This window comes from Eptesicus fuscus, unplaced genomic scaffold, assembly GCF_027574615.1.
Source record: "Eptesicus fuscus isolate TK198812 unplaced genomic scaffold, DD_ASM_mEF_20220401 scaffold_72, whole genome shotgun sequence".
Taxonomy (NCBI): Eukaryota; Metazoa; Chordata; class Mammalia; order Chiroptera; family Vespertilionidae; genus Eptesicus; species Eptesicus fuscus.
This window is the reverse complement of record NW_026557636.1, coordinates 3923-10047: the sequence shown is the minus strand read 5'-3', so window position 1 is coordinate 10047 and position 6125 is coordinate 3923. Positions and strand designations below refer to the sequence as shown.

General features: G+C 43.0%; 1 pseudogene; it reads left to right on the top strand.

Moving 5' to 3' along the window:
* The first annotated feature begins 4402 nt into the window (after positions 1–4402).
* Positions 4403–5127, top strand: LOC114228902 (peptidyl-prolyl cis-trans isomerase FKBP1A-like; annotated as a pseudogene).
* Positions 5128–6125: the final 998 nt, after the last annotated feature.

The window sequence follows — 6125 nt, the reverse complement described above, 5'->3', positions numbered from 1 at the left end:
TGAGGCTCCTGTGTCTGTGTCCCTCTGTATTCCTTGCAAACACCTCTGAGAGAAACGCGCCCTGGAGTTTCGCCCACTGCCAAACAGTCCAGTCCCTCCCCTAATGAATCTGGACTCCCAGATTCTCGCCTGGAACTGGGTTTCAGTGTAGTTGGAACTGGGTCTCAGCGCAGTCTGGCGTCCCTGTCTCCTTCCCAGCAGGGCCACCCAGTGGCGCAGGCAAAAGTCCGTCCTCTGCGCACCTTCCAGTGCGCGCGTCTGGAGCCGCCGCTTCTCTGTGCCTCCGCCACCACAGCCCAAATTCATTCCCCCAGCGTGCGCCTGGCTTCCCAGGGTTTCGCCCGGAACTGGGGTTCAGTGCAGTCGGAACTGGGGTTCAGCATGGTCCTGAGCTAATGTCTCCTTCCCGCTAGGGCAGTTCAGTGGCGCAGGCAACAGTCCGTCCTTTGCGCCCCTTCCCGTGCGCGCCTCTGGAGCTCTGCCTTCCCCCGCTCCTCTGTGCCTGCGCCTCACAGCCCACATTCATTCCCCCAGCCTGCGCCTGGCTTCCCAGGGTTTCGCCCGGAACTGGCGCTCAGTGCAGTCGGAGCCGGCGCTTAGCGCACTCCGGAGCCTTTATCTCCTTCCTGCCAGTGAACGCCGGCCAGGCCGTCAGCCGCCCCTTCCTCTCCGGCTCCATCCTCCCCGCAGGCACGCGTGCTCGTGTCTCCGCCAGTTTCTCCATACCTCAGGCTTTTACGGCTCCCCCGATTGTCCCCGTGGCCTTCTCCTTCCCCCCAGCTGTGGGCATTTCAGTCCGCCAGCTCTCCTATGGTTCTGGACGATGTCCGTTCTGACCTCTAGTTGTGCCTTTGAAATTGTTGTGCCCGGCTGCAGGTTAGGTGTTTCACCTATGCCGCCATCTTGGTTTCTCCACATTTTTATTTTCAATCAGCATTATTATTACTATTATTTCACTTTTTTTAAATGTCATTTGATTTTCCCTTTCTTTTATTTTGGGATTAGTGTCCTACATTCTATTTGCATCTGTACCTTACAATCGTTTTACCCTATCTCAACGCTAACATTATGCCATTACTCTCCTCCTAACCTTTCCCCTTTTGGTCTCCTGTTTGTCTTAACCCTTTCTGGCTTTAGATTTTCCCTACTTTTTCAGTTTACCCTCTGCTAAAATTTCACCCTACTTATGTATCTAATTCCCAACCCCCTGCTCCAAATCCATACAAACCTCTCTCTATGCTACCTTAAAAAATTATTTTTTTCTCTGGCCTTTTGTTGTTGTTTGCTTCAATGTTGATTAGATTGAATTTTTATGCTTTTTTATGAGATTGTTTTGATTATTCTTTTTGTTTGGTTGGTTGGTTCTTTTGTTTGCTTTGCTTTTGTTTGTTTTTTACTTTTGTTTTCCCTTGCTTCACTTGATATTAGTTGGTGTTGCAGTTTGTATTAATCTCAAGGCTCGTGTTGCTGGAATTTGCTGGGAATAGTGGTTGTTCTAGTGGAGTTTAGTCCCCATATATATAGTTTGTTACCCTTTTCTCTCTTAGTATCGTTCTTGTCTCTCTTACTTTTTTTTTCTTTTCTTTTTCTGCTCTTTTCCCAAGTTCAGATTCACACTCTTTTTTGTTGTTGTTGTTCTTTCTTTTTACTCTCCCTCTTCCACTCCTATTCCCTAATTTGTATTTCTATGGTGGTTACCTTTATTGGAGGTTATTAATATCGTGAATACAATTCTGTTCAGTGCCTTGTGTGTTGTGCCTGGTTGTGTTGTATTTTGTACCTTTAAATCAATGCCGTAGAGAGAGATCTATATAACCAGACATCCGGAGAAGAGAGACCATGGGGAGACAAAGAAATAGCCATAGGAAAGAAATGCAGGCATCACCAGAAAAGGAAGTAAAAGAATTAGAGGCAAAGAAGCTATCAGAGAAAGAATTCAGACATCCAGAGAAGAGAGACCATGGGGAGACAAAGAAATAGCCATAGGAAAGAAAAGCAGGCATCACCAGAAAAGGAAGTAAAAGAATTAGAGGCAAACAAGCTATCAGAGAAAGAATTCAGAGAAATGGTCATAAGGTGGCTGAAAAGGTTGGAAGACAAATTCGACAATATGAGTAAGAACCAAGAGGAAATGAAGAAGAACCAAGAAGAAATGAAAAATGACATCGCTGCTGTAAAAAACTCAATAGAAAGCATCAAGAGTAGACTAGAAGAAGCAGAGGACCGCATAAGTGAGCTAGAAGACAAGATGGAAAAAAATACCCAATTACAACATCTTCTAGAAACAAAAATTAGAAAGCATGAGGAGAGCCTAAGGGAACTTCGGGACAACACAAAACAAAACATCAGGATAATAGGGATACCAGAAGGAAAGGAAACTGAGCAAGGAATAGAAAACTGTTTGAAGAAATAATAACAGAAAACTTCCCTGATAAAGGTAAGAAAAACCCCACACAAATCCAAGAAGCTCACTGAGTTCCAAGCAAAATGAACCCCAAAAGACTGACGCCAAGGCACATTATAATTAATTGGCAAACACCAACGACAAAGTAAGCATCTTAAAAGCGGCCAGAGAGTGACAGTTACATACAAAGGAACCCCCGTCAGACTAGCAACTGATTTCTCAACAGAAACTCATCAGGCCAGAAGGGAATGGAATGAAATATACAAAGTCATGCAGAGGAAGGGTCTCAATCCAAGAATACTGTACCCAGCAAGGCTATCAATCAAAATTGAAGGTGAAATCAGAAGCTTCACCGACAAAAAAGGACTAAGGGAGTTTATCACCACCAAACCAGCAATGAAAGAAATGCTAAAGGGTCTGCTGTAAAAAAAGAAAAAAAGAAAGAAAGAAATAGGAAGCAAAGAAGGAATACAGGGGTATAGAATAAAAATGGCGACAAATAAGTACTTATCAATAATAACTTTAAATGTAAATGGATTGAATGCCCCAATCAAAAGACACAGGGTAACAGATTGGATAAGAAAACAAAACCCATATATCTGCTGTCTACAGGAAACCCACCTCAAATGAAAGGATGCATACAGACTGAGAGTAAAGGGATGGAAAAAGGTTTTCCAGGCGAATGAAATGAAAAAAAAAAAAAGCTGGGGTAGCAATACTTATATCTGACAAATTAGATCCCAAAGTGAAGGACATAACAAGAGATAATGACGGCCACTTCACAATACTAAAAGGAGAAATTCAACAAGAAAAAATAACTCTGGTAAACATATATGCACCCAATACAGGAGCACCAAGATACATTAAAAAAACTCCTGGAAGATATCAAAGGAGAGATTGACAGCAATACAATCATAGTAGGAGACTTCAACTCCCCACTATCACCATTGGACAAATTCTCTAAACAAAAAATCAACAAAGAAACATCAATCCTAAATGACTCACTAGACCAGATGGAATTAATCGACATCTTCAGAACATTTCACCCCAAAGCCACAGAATATACATTCTTCTCAAGTGCACATGGGTCATTTTCAAAGATAGACCATATGTTAGGACATAGGCAAAGTCTCTCCAAATTCAAGAAGATAGAAATCATATCAAGCATCTTCTCAGATCACAGTGGCATAAAACTGGAAATCAACTACAATAAAAACAACCCAAAGAAATCAAACACATGGAGACTAAACAGCATGCTATTAAACCATGACTGGGTTACCAAAGACATCAAGGAAGAAATAAAAAACATCATGGCAACAAATTACAATGAAAACACAACAATCCAAAATCTATGAGACACAGCGAAAGCAGTCCTGAGAGGGAAGTTCATAGCTCTACAAGCCTACTGCAAAAAACAAGAAACAATGATAATAAATTACCTAACCCAACAACTCAAAGAGTTATAGAGAGAGCAACAAGAAAAGCCCAGTGTAAGCAGAAGGAAAGAAATAATAAAGATCAGAGAGGAGATAAATGACATAGAGACCAAAGAAACAATACAAAAGATCAACAAAACCAAGAGCTGGTTCTTTGAAAAGATAAACAAGATTGATGAACCTCTAGCCAGGCTCACCAAGAAGCAAAGAGAGAGGACCCAAATAAACAAAATCAGAAATGAAAGAGGTGAAATAACAACAGACCCTGACGAAATACAAAGGATTGTTACAAAATACTACGAACAACTCTATTCCAACAAACTGGATAACCTGGAGGAAATGGACATATTCCTAGAAAAATACAACCTTCCAAAACTCAATCAGGAAGAATCTAAACAGCTCAACAGGCCAGTAACTATGGAAGAAATTGAAGCAGTCATCAAAAAGCTTCCAGCAAACAAAAACCCGGGGCCAGAGGGATGGGCAAAGCCACGCAATCGCCAGATCTGCTCTTGGTGACACTGTCCATCGCGCTGCCTGCCCGCCCACCACTGCCGCTGCCATGGGAGTGCAGGTGGAGACCATCTCCCCCAGAGACGGGTGCACCTTCCCGAAGTGCGGCCAGACCTATGTGGTGCACTACACGGGGATGCTTGAAGATGGAAAGAAATTTGATTCCTCCTGGGACAGAAACAAGCCCTTTAAGTTTATGCTAGGCAAACAGGAGGTGATCCGAGGCTGGGAAGAAGGGGTTGCCCAGATGAGGTGGGTCAGAGAGCCAAACTGACTATCTCCCCAGACTATGCCTATGGTGCCACTGGGCACCCAGGCATCATCCCACCAAATGCCACTCTCGTCTTTGATGTGGAACTTCTAAAACTGGAATGACAGGAATGGCCTACTCCCCGAGTTCCCTGTGCTTGGATGTGCCATGGAGGGATCTGGCGCCCCCGATGCGCACACGCGAATCCGTGCGGAGCTTTTCCTGATGTTCCACTACTCTTTGTATAAACATCTGCCCCGACTGAATGTGTTCTGTCACCCAGCTTTGATCTTCCCCTTTCTCCTCTTATGTGTGTTGATCTAAACTACATGCCATAAACCTCAAGTTACTCTCTTTATTTTTGTTTTGGGGTGAAGATTCAGTTTCAGTCTTTTGGGTCTAGGTTTTCAATTACATATTAGTCAAGTATTAACAGCACAAGTAATGGGTTAACTTTAGACTAGGAATTGGTGTGTGGGGGATGCAAGAATCTTTATTTTATTTTATTTTATTGGATGAAATTTTTATCTATTATATATTAAACATTCTTGCTGCTACACTGCAAAGCCATAGCAGACTTGAGGTGCTGTTGAGGGCCGAACTATCTCCAAGTTGAGAGATGTCTTTGGGTTGAATTAAGAGCCCTACCCAAAACTGAAGTGGGGAGAGGAGAGCCCTTACCTCCACTGCCCCATCCCACTCTCCCCTTAAACCCTCTGCCTTTTAAAAGCAAATCGTTTTCACTGTGATGTTGGACACTACAGGTATCTGTCCCTGGGCCAGCAGGGACCTCTGAAGCCTTCTTCATGGCCTGGCTCCCTCCCCGCCCCTATCCTGTGGTTTTTTTTCTAATAGATATTCAGGACTTTTATAATGTCATAGCTATCCAGGCTCCACTCCCTAAATTTTAAGAACTTTAATCAAAAGTTTAAATTGAAGGTGCTGTTTGTAGACACTTAAAACCCAATGAAAGCCTAGCCATCATGACAAATCCTTGAGTGTTGTCTTAAGAAAATGATGCTGGTCATCACAGCTTCAGCATCTCCTGTTTTTTGATGCTCGCCTCCCCCTGCTGAGCTCAAAGTTTGCTGGATTCTCCTTCCCTCCTCTCACTCCTTTGCTGTCCTGTGTGGTGATTTGGTGAGAGAAATTATGGCTGCCTATCTCCCACCCACTCCCCTGCACTACATATGAGTTTCACATTTTATTATTGCAATAAAAGTGCTTTACGCTGGCTTTTCTAAAAAAAAAAACAAAAAACAAAAAACAAAAACAAAAGCCCGGGGCCAGACGGCTTCACAGGAGAGTTTTACCAAACTTTCAAGGAAGAACTAAAACCTATCCTCCTCAGACTATTCCAAAAAATTCAAGAGGAAGGAACACTTCCAGGCTCCTTCTATGAAGCCAGCATCATCCTAATACCAAAACCAGATAAAGACAACACAATGAAAGAGAATTACAGACCAATATCCCTCATGAACATAGATGCCAAAATCCTCAACAAAATCCTAGCAAATCGGCT